Source organism: Lepidothrix coronata, unplaced genomic scaffold, assembly GCF_001604755.1.
Source record: "Lepidothrix coronata isolate B3197 unplaced genomic scaffold, Lepidothrix_coronata-1.0 Scaffold29, whole genome shotgun sequence".
NCBI lineage: Eukaryota > Metazoa > Chordata > Aves > Passeriformes > Pipridae > Lepidothrix > Lepidothrix coronata.
Genome location: NW_016690209.1, coordinates 1099867 through 1115637, shown reverse-complemented (window position 1 = coordinate 1115637; position 15771 = coordinate 1099867). Strand labels below are relative to the sequence as shown.

General features: G+C 36.9%; 1 long non-coding RNA gene across 1 annotated transcript in view; it reads right to left on the bottom strand.

The window, feature by feature from the left end:
* The window catches only part of LOC108495232, a 51753-nt gene that overhangs the window by 33761 nt on the left and 2221 nt on the right, over positions 1–15771 (bottom strand). The window contains exon 2 of the long non-coding RNA XR_001874039.1: positions 13089–13157. This is a non-coding gene — a long non-coding RNA (uncharacterized LOC108495232). The remainder of the gene's footprint in view (positions 1–13088; positions 13158–15771) is intronic.

Here is a 15771-nt window from a genome sequence, read left to right as displayed (position 1 = left end):
TTTCGGTATTTGAAGGATTTTATAAAATGGGAATATTGCATAGAAAAAAGCATTTCCCAGCACTGATGGAGCTGAACTGGCTTTTCTAACGGTTACTTTTTTGAATGTACAATTGGATAATGCTGCAAGACTCGGGAAGTAGCAGAGCAGAGCTCCAGGTCTAGTGTAGTGGTCTTCTCTAAGTAATGCCGGACTTTGAACAAAGATAACAAAGGAAGATCAGCTAATTAACTTATAGAAGACAGCACTGGAACAAACTTGCTGTTATATTTGGTTTGTCATGAGAATTTTTCATGGAAGGAGGTCTTGGAACAGCTTTCCAGCAGAGAATGTGGGAGCAGAGAACCTAACTTGCTCTAAGATATAATTTCAGATATTTATTATCAGAATTATGTAACACATCTTGAGCTTTGTGCAAGAAACAGATTTAGTGGTTTAAGATGCTTCAGATAGTCTTGTCCTATGTTTCTATGCTAGGTATTAGCACCATATAAAATTAGCACTGCTCAGCTCATTTGCAGAGCTGAGATAGGTACAAAGCAGCACAGAATGGAGGAGGATTGATCTGGAATGAGGACATACACCTGTTCTTGTATTTCAGCTCTCCCATGATAGCAGGAGACAGATCTCAGCAACTGTTGCCAAAATGTCCATGCACCTCAGTACAGAAGTTTCAGATTTTTTTATATTTCTTCAGCTAATTATTTTCTCTCCTGTACTCATTTGCTAACAGTGGCAAGTGCAACAGGGAGAGACTTTATGAACCAGAGTGTGTAAAGAGCCTTTGCAATCTGTCCATTTGAATGTCACCATTAGATTGTCATCTTTATGATTTAATACTCTCGCTGAGTCCATGTCACAGCAGAGCCAAAATCTGTCCCTGTTTGTGCTGAGCAATGTCTGAAGGAAATCTATTGATTTCAGAAGAACTATTTTGCATCAGTATGGCCAAGACCAGCATTTTCCCCTGTGAAGAGGACTTACAGTTCTCTTTAATATTGCCTGTTTTCAGTATTGGTTACATTGGGTCAAACTCAGCTTTTTTAGCAGAGCACTTTATACCCAGATTAGCTGCACTGAGGTAAACACAGTCATTCTACATTTACACCCATGCAGTTTGCCTGAGGATTTTATTTTGCTATTTCTTAGGGCCTTTAGTAGTCAAGATAGCTCTGTAAAAGTACTGGCTGTGGAGGACAATATAAACTTTGCTATCAGAGTAAACCAATAAAAAAGTCATGTAATATAAAAAAGTCATGTAAGTGTGACATACATGAGTGCTGATATAAGAAACTGAATAAGCAGCTGAAGAAGAGCTGGACACAGTCCCCTCACATGGGTCAGGGTTACAAAGGACTATCTCTGTCATATGACTTGGGTCAGTGTTATTGGTTCCAACAACACAGTCATATCTTCCCTCTCTTTTGAAATTCAAATGTGAACAAAATACATTGCGAACTACAAAGTTGGCAGTACAAACCAATACAACCCATTACAGGAGTAGTTACTGCTAACTCCTGGTAGCTGTTACTATTGAATTAAAGAAAGAAAATAAAATTATAAGTTTCACTTTGAGACCAATTACCTGTTCCTTCATCCTCATTATAAAACGTAATATAATATTATATGAGACATGGATTTAGCACAGTCTTTTACTCTTTCTTGCCTGAGAGAAAAATACCACTTGGCAAGTGCCATTTATTGTTAAATGAGATGTAAGAGTGAAAAAAGTCTTATGCAAGAGGTACCTTTGGGTGTCAGAATTACAAGAAAAAACTCTTAACAGACTTTCATGAGGTAAGAAAAGGAAAGCTGTATTTGGTTAATTCAAATGATTGCAGCATATTTGTTGCTGGTTTTAAATGCTTTGAACAATTTGTGGATAGGTTCCAAATATATTTCTGTTAATGAATAGTGAAAATACGGCAAGTAGAGAATATGTGGTTTGCCTCTCTCTCCTTATTTAGATAACACTGCCACTACATTTATTTAGGTTTAGTATTGTTTTCTTCATAAAAATCTAGCCCCTCTCAAGGTGATGCAGGTGATAAGGCAGGCATATACAATAGATTTAGTATCAGGGGGTGAAATAATATGAGGAATATTCAGGCAAGAAGCATTTTTTTCAGTCTTGGGGATGGGTGGGAGAAACCTAAAACTAAACCACATTCTCATCAGGAGAAAAAAAAAATCGTTTAAAAGCTTGTCATAAATGAAAACAATTTACTTGTGCCCATGTCCTTAAGTGCCACAAACTCTTCTGCTTTTACTGCTACATTCTCTAATGATATTACTGCATATAGCACATCTCATCTAATCTGTTAGTAAAATCCTAAAGTCACTTATGTCAGTCTCTAATGCAAGCCAAATGAGTCTTCCCAGTAATAAGAAGCTTCGCAGAATTAGTTTTCGTTTTGCAGAAAATTGCCATTGGGGCTGGTACTTTTATCTAAAAATTTCACTCGTGCATAAGCAAAAAACTCATATATTATTTGGTTACATTCCATCAGTATGAGAAATAACATTGTGAGAATTCTATGCATGCTAATGATATATAGAAATCCACCTGCTTTCAGATAAAATGAGTTTAATTTTCTGTTGCCCACTGCCTGGTTGGCCTTTCATAAATTACTTATGCACAGCTATTATTAAAATAGAGGGAAAGCAAATTAGAAAGTCCTCATATCTCTCCACTGGATTTAACCAAGGCAGGGCTGTGACAGCTAGAGTCAGCGTTTTTGAAAAAATTCTGCTCTCTTGAAAAATTTTGCATCTCTATACAATTCTATGCCACTGTTGTAAACGTTCTGACCTGCCTTCTTACCAAATTAACCTAAATCCTTTCTATTTTTCAACATTAATGGAATCCTCTAGAGTCCTGCTGATATATATTAAAATATATTTATTGGTTAATTTGAATTCCAGCGTTTTGTACCTCATTTCCCAGTACTTCTGTTATATCTGAACAGCTTGGAGCTTTAGCATTAGAAACTTACAAATTAAGATAAATACATCTGACAATTATCAGATCAAAACAACTTAACTTTCATTGGAATATATGATTGCAAATTTCCCTTCCTGATGAAAGAGAAAATGAGGACTGTCTGCTTGAAACAGTTAATTGGATTTGAAAGTACTGTACGTTTCAGCAATCGGTGCAGCTTTTGGTTGGTCAATGACTACTTGACCTCCTGGTTTTCCAACAGACAATTGGTTTTCATTTCTTGAGGGTCTTTTAAGTCCATAGTTCATGGTGACTTTAAGTTTAATTTTCTGTTAATGATATTATTTTGCTCTTTTAAGATAAAACTTCCTTGTGATGTGCTGAGCAACAGTGGCAATCCCATTACTGTGTGAGGAAGGACACCTTCTCAAATTGCATTCTTTTAATATTGTCTCTGTGTGGTTACACTATTTCTAAATGCCATTTTAACACTTGGGGTTTGTATTTCACGTGAATTTAAAGGAATAGCTACTCTGCTCCTTCAAAAAAATACAAATATAAAAAAAAAAATCAAAAAGCCGCTGTGGTCACCTGCCCAGCCAAAGCTCCCCTTTAAATAACTGGATCCCAATTCTAATCAGCTGCTGGTTTAATACCTTCCACTTCGGTAGACTGACTGATTGGAAGTGGTGTGGGTTAGTTTGGGCCAAGGACATGCCCTACAGGTTTCAGGCTCAATTTCTCTATTTCCAAGCCCATTACATTTGCATCCACACCGTATCACAGTGCATTAAGCCCGTCCACACAGCAGGCAGTTCCCTAATGCTGACAACAATTTTGTCCATGGCTGACACCCCCAGCACTCTGCTAAACCCAGCATTGCTAAGAAGACTCCTCTATAGTTCTTACACTAAAGCAGCTTTCCTAATGACTTGAAGTAATTTTATCAGAGGCATTTTTCCCTAAATTAAGTTAAATGTATATTTATTTGTTATCTACCACAGGTATTATTTTATTTCACATTGTATTCCACAAAGGACTAGAGGCTCACAATGCTGGCCAGCCCTCAGGCTGTTGTTTCACAGGATAGCCCCGTAAATCTAAGGGCTATCTGACACCAAGGGGGGCTGTCCTGTTCTTCCTCTACCTCCACACTTCAGCTCACAGGAACATCCAGGAGAAAACCATCCACTTTTTTGGCAAGGTTAGTTTTCTGATAGTTGAGGTTCCTTAAGTGATTTAGAAGGAGACAATAAATGCCAAAGTGAAATAATAGTAGCAGAGAGAGCATGTGACTGGCAGTGAAGAGCAAATGGTTTCACAATGAGGTATTCCAAATCTCCATCCGTGAAAATGCCTAAAATGTTTCTAGAATTGGTTCATATATAAACAAACTTATAGATCCAAACATAATTGTATACTGCACAGATTTAGAAATCTCAGAATGAGTCACATAAAAGTTGGAATCCTTTCTCATATGGAACATCCTCAAATTCCTTTCTCTATTAATTTTGCAATATACACGTTTTTCTCTCATTTCTTCTGTTATCTAATCAAGAGGACAGGTGGCTAATTATTAAACATCAGGTTTTACCAATATCAAAAATATTTAAAAACTCATTACTCAGCTTCTCCAGCATTTTACCTATAAATATTGTTAATAGCTACAAATACTTTAAATTTGTCTCCAGTTCTGAGACTTTTAGGCTGTACCTTCTTCTACTCTCCAGGGTTAAAACTTTACACCCATCTTCCCCCACACTTCCATGACAATTTCAGTTATCATAGATCCATGTGAATCCAGGAATGTTCTTTAATGGAAAGTATATGTTGCAAAATTTGTGATAAAATAGTAAAAATTAGCAGGTAGGATTTAATACTGAATTTCACACACAAAGATGCATATTATATGGTTGTATGGTCGAATGAATTGAACTGCAGTGTACTAAACACTATAGAATATTATTGCTGCCCACAATATCTGACTATTCCCCATGGTTTCCTCTCCCTCCTGACAATCAGTATCTGTAAATCACACCATGCACTCTGATATCTCTCCTGTCCTGCACAGTCAAGGCCTAAGCATTTCATCTTGAGGCTTTAAAGGAACACACATAATGCAAGGACTTTAAACACAGTGATGCAAAATCACTTGAGATGAATTACTGTAATCTATGGCTCATATTGCAGGTTCACACAGGAATTCTGGTCAGAACCCCACTATGGTAGATGTTAAGAGAGACAGAGAATAAAAGAGGTCATCCTTCCTGTCAGAAATTTGCAATCTAAATAATATAAATTGTAGACATATCTGTGAGCATAATGCACTCTGCTACATAAATAGCTCATGAGAAATCCATGGATTGAAATACATTCTCCTAAAACAATGACAGATGATTTTGAACAATAATGAGCAATTCCACTAAAAAAAAATTAAAAATCTGTTTCCAAACTGTTCCTGAACACAACAATTAAAGTATTCATTTTATATAACTTACCCAGATGCAGCAGACAACACTGAGTAAAAGCCTATAATGAATTAAAAAATGTTCTGAACATAAAGCACACTACAAACTATGACTTCTTTCTATACCCTCTCAAGTACAGAATGTCCTGTGCACTAGTAGAGGACATCCAATACTCTAAGACTGCTGAAATGCTATAATTAAAGGTCTGTCAGAGTTTCCATTAAATCCCTGATTTTCAGGGTTTAATTAATAATAACAGTGAAAATTAATGTGAGTAGAATTAAAGCCACTGTCATAGTTCTACTGCATATTAATTTCTGATTTTAAGTCTCTACAACATGTGGGACTGATCCAGCTTCCTCACTTCAGTCAAAACTCCCATCACAGGGGAAACCTCTTTCAATGTAAAATTCCTCACTGGAGACAGGAAATGTTTGTCTGAACACAGAAAGTGTGATCAGGCTCTGAAACACCTATAGCACTTATATGGAAAGTTAAATGAACATTTCAGAAATTCAGGAATTACTGAATTGCATAAAGTTTTGGAATAAATGTCTTAAGTGCAGTTCAAACTCATACACCTGAAAACCAAGGAATATTCACAATTCCTCAGTCAATTCCTTCCCATTAATCAACTCAATGTAAGTTTATCCATTTATCTTTAAAATATTAGTATTCTTAATTATTTATAATTTCTGTAAGTAAAAATAAAGGGTTTGGCTCCATAATGGAAGATGGAGAACTGGAACTACAAGAGCAAATCAGATGTTCTGTTACTGAAACAAAGGCTACTGGCATTTTGAATTTGAGTGAAAATAATTTGGAACACAGAATATTCCATGAGATTATTCCATGAAAATAAGCACTGGTATCTCACCATACAACACGAGGAAATTTAATCTTTCACATAAAAGGATCAAATAAAACTACCTCAGTGTGGAAGTCTAGAGAGGGACCTGGCAGAATACTAGAGGATATTCAGTTCTCTTCAAAGTAAATAGTATTACAGCTGAAAAATGTGAAAGCATGAAATTTTCTCAACACTGCTATGAGAAAGAGACCCAGAAATACCAGACATGCAAAATACTACAGTGAAGGGTGGAGACAGTACGTTCAGGAATTGTTAAAAATGTTAAGAATATTTTGTTTCACCTAAAAGAGCCTATTATAAAGTACATATTTTTTCTGTCCAGATTCCAAACTAATAGGTGGTATTATTTTATCTTACATTAAAATCTATGTCATAAGCCTATATCACACACTCCAGAGGTTAATAGAGAAAAAGGATCAATAGTATTTGCTGTTAGGACTGCTAAGTAGGTCAAGGAAGTTCACAAGTAAAAAAACTTCATGTTACAAAGAAAAGTGGGGATTTATATTAGTGAAACTTATGATGTTGCATTACTGAAAAATGAAGTCCACATAATCAAAAATTCACATTATATCATACATAATGATAAATAAAAACCTGAAAGCAAACAGTAGAGAATATAATCTGTTTTCAGTAAAGCTGGATACATTTGCAGCACAACACAAAGAGGGTGATAGAAGGTCAGCATAAAAGACTTTATGGTGATCTTGTATCTGTACTGTCTTGATATCTAAATGTGGGAATCCACTGTTGTCACTATGCAAGTCACTAAAAGACACAGTCTTTGATCTGCAGAACTTAAAATCTAAACAGATAATATGGTCAAAATGTTGGAAAAGAAAGAATTATCATACCTTTATCAATCTAGAATTGAGGGTATAATTCCAAAGCAACTTAAACCAGAAAAAGAACTACCAGGCCCTGCTTCTCTATGTGCTTCCTACACCACTTGCTGAGCTGGCCTAGTTCACTATTCCAGCACAAAAATATCCCTTGAAAACTAAGCACATTTCTGTTACACAAAGGTACTGACATAGATCAGTAAAGGAGCTGACCAATACCTGAAGCAGCAAGGGACACAAACGTGTGGCCAGGTGGGAGAGGATGTAGGGGGAGGACTCGCTGCTTTGGGATAAGTCAAACATAAAGTCATTTGTCATAATGCACTTAGAAAAATCTATGGCATGCATCATATAAGTTTTCAATTATGAGAATAAGTATCTATAAATAGATCCTGGATAAGTTTAGGATGGACATTTCAAGAGACTTTTTAATCCCTAGAGCACCAAAAGTTTGCATCAGCCATCCTATGAGGTTAATAAGAGCAAAAATCATAAGGAGATTTTAGATGGAGCTTTGCATTATATGAGATGGTTGACAGAGATGATAAAGGGTTATGACTTGAAAACTCTAACATGTCCTTTCAATTCTATGCATTTTGAAACGGCTCAACTAATTCTTAACCAGGAGAAGCTGAAAAAAGCTCCTTCAAGTACACTGTATTGGAGGAAGTTAAATCAAAAGGAATGCCAATGCTGAAACTGGGAAAAAGATACAAATTTAAATCTTCAATCCCTGGGAACCAAGAATAGTGCTCTTTACGTTTTGCTGTCGTCACTAACCAGTACACAACGGTCAGACTCTTGAGAGAGACAAATTACCAACCAAATCAGAATAACTATACTAGTAATCTGGAGTATATCTTGCTCTGCTTCCATAGTCTTTCAGAGTTTAAAGAACTGAGAAATCAACCCAAAACTTTGCATGAGGACATAGTTTTCTCTAATCCATATCATGGTAAAACAAGGAATATCACAACCAAAATGGGAAAAGCCAATAACTGTTTCTTTATACCTATTGCTGAGCTATGAGCTCGTGTCAGATTTAAGCTAAGCATCACACCATTACTTTCTCCTCTCTCCTATTTTCTAATGCTGAAGTCACATGACAAACATCTGGTGATCAAAGTGAAATCACGAACTGGATAATTTCTATTTGGATGTTACTTTTTGGCTCCAGTTATCCCTGCAGCTGGAACATTTCCTCCCAGCAGCTCTATGCTGTTTTGTGAGCAATGCTGGCAAAATGCCAAAAATTTGTGAAAAACTTTGAAGGGGCTTAGTGTTAAAGACTTCTACTTTCCAATCAGTACAGCTTGAATCAATAGCACTGCTGCTAAACGTAAACAGGCATGATGGAAATTTTACAAAGCAAGACCATTTGTATGTAACATCAAAACCATCACAAAATCCTCTTTCCGTAAGAGTGCAAATCACATTTAGAGTAAGACCAGAGAGAAAAGCAAGATTACTTTGTGATGATTTGGTGCAAAATTCACTACACTCTTTACTTGATGATGAATTCCAGTCATATTGTCATGTACTTCAGGCTTCATCAGCAGAGTGCTACACTGCCAAAAAATATGATTTTAGCACATCAGAACAAAGGTTATAAAAGAGAATACATTATTATTTGATCTTATGCAAGTAATAGTTCACAAAAATATTATTTTACAGTAAACCCTGCCTAACCACAAATTAAAAAAAAAAAAGAGAAGGAGGAGAGAAAAGATGGAGGATGCTGCTGGAAGAATGAACATAGACTCAGGTATATGAAATATTGGCTAATTATGTGCTAAGATTTTGCTTCCATCAGAAATAATAAATGGGAATAGATTGCTAAATACATTTCCACTGCAAAGGGAAGAAAGCAGTTACTAGTATGTTGCAATTGCAACAATCTGAATTTTTTTTTTGGCCTGCCATTATTTACATTATCTCATCTACATTAGCAATAAACAAAAGTGCTCACCATGAGCATAGAGAAGCAACAACTGGAAAGTTGCCTGAGGACTGTGAAAGTGCTCTCACAAAATCCGTTTGATAATGAAGTTACTCCAATGACCCCAGTGAAATTATCCATACCTTATACAGGAGTCAGAGAAAAATGAAGCTGTTTAAACTGTAAAAACCTTGGCTTGTACATCTTATCATGCAAATTAAATTAAAAAAAACTCCATGGAAGTAGTCCAAAGAACTTTCTCTGCATGTGGCTGTAAGTCACTTAAGTCATTCAGTGAGATGGGATAATGGCCATTACTTTTTACCAGGCCCGTTCATATTGTGACACTGGGAGCAAAACAGTCTGTCAAGTTTTTGTCTGCAGTGCCTAATTTTTCACCACACTGCTCCCGCCCTCCCCTCCACTGTGTCAGGAGTCCATTAGGTGTTGGAAGGGCAACGAGAGGCTCAACCAGTGGGTGGAGAGGCTAGAGGAGGGGGACTGAATTGTAGGCAGACTGCTGGAGTCTGCTGGCAGGGCTGTACTGTCTCTCTTTATGGCTGATGTATATCTATGTCCCCGTGCCATATTACATGGAGGGGATTAGAAATAGGATTTCTGATATTTCAGCTGACATGACAGGAGTGATAATTTCATGCAACTGTCTATTTTGCAACCTAAATTCAAATATTCTACCTTTTAAAAGGATTGTATATATTTTCATCTCTACTCCTGGGCTCAGAACCTTTCTCTGCAATGACTGATACAGCAATGAAATGCACTTCAAAGAGGCTAATTCAGAGATAATGTTTTGTATCTCTAGGTATACCTTACTCACCCCCTAATGACTTAAATGGCAATATGAAATGGCAATAAGTGTTAAAATACCTCCGAAATCTATGAGTAGATTGTAGATATATGTAGTTTGGAAGATCTTTTGAAAATCAAGTCTAATAGTGTTTGGGGTTCTTTTAGCCAAGGCCAAGGAAATAAAGAAACAAATTAACATAAAAATATCTCAACTCTAAGTACAAGGTATCAGGGTCACTGACTATAAATATAAATAATGCTGCTCCACATAAACCTTAAACAGCTTACTGCGACTACTAATATAAATTTACAGTATTTACAAGATTAATCTTTTTAAAGAAAATTACAGGATCATAATATCAAACAAGATTATGCTATGTCCTATATAGCATTTTACTATACACAGAGCAGTAACATGACAGCAAATATGCACTTTAGAGACATCAAGTAACTACTGCATGAAGATGCTGACACTCCATGCCAAATACTAAGCACAGCAACAAGTCTTGGGGCCGTCTGATCTCCCCGTGCAAAACACTTGATAGCCTCATTGTAAGTTTGATAGGGAATGTATAATTTTTATGCCTCCATAGAAATGTACATTGGACTATTCCAACTATAATATACAGATGTAAGATTTTGTAATCGTTGGCTGTTGAAGCAGAAGAAATTCCAGAAATACTACAATGCAGATAGAATCCTTGGATGCTGCCCTTGGGACTGAATGAAGGTACTTTTGCTGAGTTATATGCATTTCTCACACCCTTACAGTGGCATTTTCCATGTTGAATTCCTGCAGTTCACAGTCTGCACCACGTAAATTGTAGCATAGGTTTGTTGGTTCAGGGGAGCTCTGTGCTTTTTTCTAGCTAAGGATCTGGTTCACTGTAAAGTTTGTAGTTTAGACCAATAGGCACCCTCCTTCTGGAGCACTGAATATTATCAAGTAGAAATTTTTGCTTGCTAAAATTTCTAGATAGCAAAGAAAACCAAGAAAATGAAGAAACTTTCTACAGACAAGATTTTATGAGCCAGAAGCAGCAGGATTCAAGCACTGAATGTTCACAGACAGAAGTGGGGAATAGAAGAAATTGCAGTTGCTTCAGACTTCAGCAAATAGCTGGGAATGGCTGTGGCTAAGGCCAGCCTAAGGTTCTTCTCTTTGATCAGATTCCTGTAACTGCAAGGCCTCTGGCCTTCCATGGCACTGCCCTAGCTTTATCACTACACTGTTTTTAAAGAAAGTTATAAAAAAACAAACGAAAGGAAAAAATATTAAAATAAAAAATAAAAATGATCCATTTGCAGTTTTCACTACTTTTGCATTTAACCTTTCACAATGTTAGGTAGGACTTTCTTTATTTCAAATGTTGTGCCCCATTTTTATTTTTTGAGTTCAATTCTGATTCAAATAAATGTATTTCTGAAGTAAAAAAAGGAGACACAAAAAACCCTGATGGTCAGGAAAGAGATCACAGTAGCTGCACTCCACTAGAAAGAACAATAGACAGAGAAAGCTATAAGCATGCTGCCTTGAAGCTCTGATTTTTCTGTGTCCTGTAACTGAGCTGAGGGCTACTCAGCTGTGTGGCCATTCTGTCACATCTCACCACATCCACGAGGAACATCACATCCATTGAAAGTCACAGCTCATATGTTCAAAAGGATATGCTGTTGTAATCTTTAAATTCTTCAGTACCTTAAATATGTATAATGGCTTTTGGCTTTTCTCTTTTACCAAACCTCCCCTTCCCTAAGGGTTGGTCAAAGCACAAGCTATGTGTAGTGCCAGCAGATATCTAATGATGACAGATTATGTGTATCCTTTACCAGAAGGAAATTGTTTTGTATACTACCCATTAGTAATTAAAGCTGGAATTTCAGAGTCAGTAGAAGCTAAAAGTACAGGAGAAGCTACTTACAACTTCATGATACCAACAGAATCTGTAATAAATAGCAGTGCACTCTGTATTCCAAAAAGACTGCAGCATGCCAATAGACACGTCTCACAAAAGCACCTTACAGCACTAAAGCTGTAACATGCATTTATTAGTGTATTGTTTTTTTATTTAAGGAAAGGCTACTGCAGTAACCCTTCTGCTGGCAGATAAATGTAACATGCAAACAGGTATGACCAGGCTTCATGATATCCCAACCTGCTAGTCAAACGAATAGCATTTTTATTTTAAGCTGAATGGAAGGGGATTAGGGTAAGAAAACTCCCTCTATTGACCACTGACATTGTTTATCATATAAAAGGTAATTGCTTAGAGAAGATTCCATCTCCTTTTGCTGCAGAAAATGTCCTGGTTTGCTGTTAACCCTTCTCCCATTACAGTGCAGCCCCATAGGTACCACTGCTCACAGAAGCATAGAGAGCCTTCTGCATGATTGAGGGCAAGAACTTTGTAATGTACTACCTTTATCTGTCTTACTTTGGTCTACAGCAGTAAATTTTGTATGCCTCTACTGACTACTCCCTGGAAATATGGTAAAGATGTGGCCTTTTATACAAAGATAAGGTACACAGAAATGATATCCAGAGAAAATATGGTAATAGAAAAGAACAGGCTCAAACAACAATGAACAGCTCACAATCAAATCCAAAAGCATTAGAAGATTTCAGGTTGTGTTGGTAGAGTACAAATCCATCTTGGGTCAAATTATTCACCCCTTTACTGTGGTCTCTTGCTTGGCCTGGCAATTAGTTCAACTGTGGAATGCTACTTAGGAGTACATTTACAATCCCTGCATACTCTCTACAGCACAAATGGACTTTGGAAAGGAAGAACTTAGAGGCTACCCAGGTAAACAGCAATTACTTCATAAAAGTACTAAAGTTGCGCCTGAGAATAAAAGGCAAAGAATAAATTTTTAATTTCCTACTTTGTATTCTGGGCAATGTGAGGGAATTCACTTATCTTCTTTTTTTGCCTGTGTTTTGTCATCTCTAAAACAAGGATCATGCTACTGTATTCACAGGACTCTGCCTATTTCTTGGCTTTGACAGGGTCATGAATTTTCCTGATTTGTGTAACATACATGTGGAGCTTGGTAATTCTGTGCACTCTAGTAAGAAAATGCTCTCTCGTTAGGACAAAACTTATCTCCCAAGCCAAAAGTTATGTTATTAGCATAATCCACTTTGGAAAAACAACATCCACAAATATGGAAAAAACAAATCTGGTCTCTAACACATTCTTGAGGAACTCACCTGAGCAGATCGAAGGCAAAAATTAATGTCAGTGGATGGGCTTGATCTGCAGAAAGGGATTTTTGCATTCTGTTTAAGAAACAAAGAGAAGGAAAAAGCTATTTTTAGAATTATGATCTGAAATGCCTGTTGGAAAAATTATGAAAAGCAAAAGTGTATTTTGCCCTCTTTTTTCCTGCAAGTTCTGATTCATCATTGCATGACACAATTTTTACAACTCACATTAAAATATTGCAATTAGTTTAATCCCTTAGGGATGTAAGCTACTTTGTACATGCGTAAATAAACTGCTTTATGCTAAGCAGTCTCAGTCCCTTCCCCAAAACTGTTTAATGTAATTTTGGATATAATTAGCAACCCCTGAGAATGCAATTATTCTATAACTGGCAATTTTGCAGTAAAGATTCCCCCTCTATCATGTGGGTTTTAAACCAAAAGGTCATTTGGGCTAATAATTTTACCTCTATCTCCTCCCCAGAGCTAAAAACTTGAGTTAACATGTGATGTCTTAAAGGAAAGGAACATGTTTTCTTGTAGTGTTTTAGAAATGTACTACGACCGTGACCTAAATAAAAAACTTCTGGAGGCAAAAGTGCAGTCTGGTTTCTCAGAGTAAGTCCGTGACTTTACTCCCAAGTTCCTCAGAAGGCTGATACTCATATCATCAAACAAAAGGGTGAACTTTAACAAGTTTTGTGCTTGACTCCGTAGGATTTGCTCACCCAAAGCACACTGCTGCATTTTCTTTTGCATTTGCCTGCTTCCACTCAGTATAAGCAGGACCTTAGTTGCCTTTCAGCTACTGGAGTCAATGATAATAACAATACATTTTTATTTTTAGACCACTCAAATCTATAGGCAAGTTAGCTCTGCATACGTATGCATGCACACACAAATGTAAGCAATATCTGACCATTTCCAAAGGACAACAAGTCCTTTTGGAATAGTAATGAATAGAGAAATCATCTTGTGCCCTGCATGAGATAGGTGCATTTCAAAATTTTCCTGTATAGCTTCCATGAAAATTGGCCCCTAAGCAAGGGTGTGAGTCATTGATGAATACAGCTCTAAGGCTTCACGCTGTGCAGCAAGAGCTGTAAAAGGCATTAGAGGAACAGAGGGGAGGAGGAGGAGAGAGAGAGAGGGTTAGGAGGTTATTAAATAAAACCTGGTAATGGTTTTACATGAACATTTTCTGAGCAGTGTTTGGCAAACGCACATCCCAACCCACCGGGCAGCTCTTGGGCAGCCACAGCAGTGCCCTTTGCCAGGCAGTGCCCAGAGGGGCTGCACAGAACCCCACACAAATCACTTCTGCCTGCCCCAAAGGCACTGCTGTCACAGCCCCTAGCAGGGCTTGGTGGAAAATCAGGTCCTAAAAGTAAAAATAAATTGCCTTATGTCACAATGTTTTATAGTAGCTTTTCAAATGAATATTGCGGCAAAAGGATGTTTTTTTTCTCCTCTGCACCCATCTCCACCACATAAAAGCCACTGGGCTGTACCAGTAAAACCACAGCCTTTGCCAGTAAAACTATGCAAAAAGTAGAGAACAGGCCAAAGAGAATCTACTGTTGACAAATTTAAATTTCCTCAAACTTCAGGGGTATTTAATTTTGGCTCAAAATCGTTGTTGTTTTGGTTTGGGTTTTTTTCCCTAAGACCCATATATTAAATTGCTGACAATTTATGTCATTCACTGATAACATATCAGACCTGGATTACGAGCAATTCTCCTTTTTAGGCAACTGTGTTTCTCCCGTCTGAGTCAGGATCCAGATTTCAGTACAGACATGAGATTCTTAGTCAATACACAAGTCATTATCATGCAAGATCCTCCACCCTTCAGACTTCCTACATGTTCTGATCTCACACTGATTTGTGCGGTCCCCTCAATGTCTCTTCCCATTTTTGTTTCTTCCATTGTGTCTGTACCCATCTGAAAGAAAAGATACAGAGTGGGCCATGACATCCCATTATCAAACACCCTGTGACTTGCAGATTCACATGGGAAATTTATTATAAACAGTGATTAAATGAAACTAACTGTCTACGCTGGGTTAGTTATAAATAATCCAATAACCTTTTAAATGAGTCTTTTTTTCAGTAGGTAGCTCAGATGTACAGTCAGGAAAAAATGTTTACCTGTATTTTAAATAACAAAAGTATCACTTGTTAGGAAGCAAATCATAATTGAAATCTTTATTTTCACACAGATAACCATTTAAGGAGCTTGGGTATAAACAAATAAACAAAATTTTTTTTTTTTTTTAGCAGGAACAAGAGGAGCTGTAAGTCCTTTAAATGACAGAAACAATGAGTTTACATTTAGGTAGTTTGAACAAATGGGCACAGCAGCCTACATAAGTGAAAGTTGAATCTATAAGGAATGTTAGGAGGAAAATAGCTTGTTACGTTACAAGTACTTCTGTTTCTCTAACACCTTTAAAAATAAGAGCTAGACTTTAAAAACAAACAAACAAACAAACAAATCAACCTTCTACGTTTATATATATATTTAGGAATAGGAATTATATATTCCCTCTTAACTGAGGAGTTGATAAATGCTGCTGTTTTAAGAGACGCCAACAAAACCCCCCTGAAATCCACAGGCACGCAGCACCATCTGGTGGATTAGCACGGCTGGCAAACAGTTCTGCATTTACACAACACATTACTACAG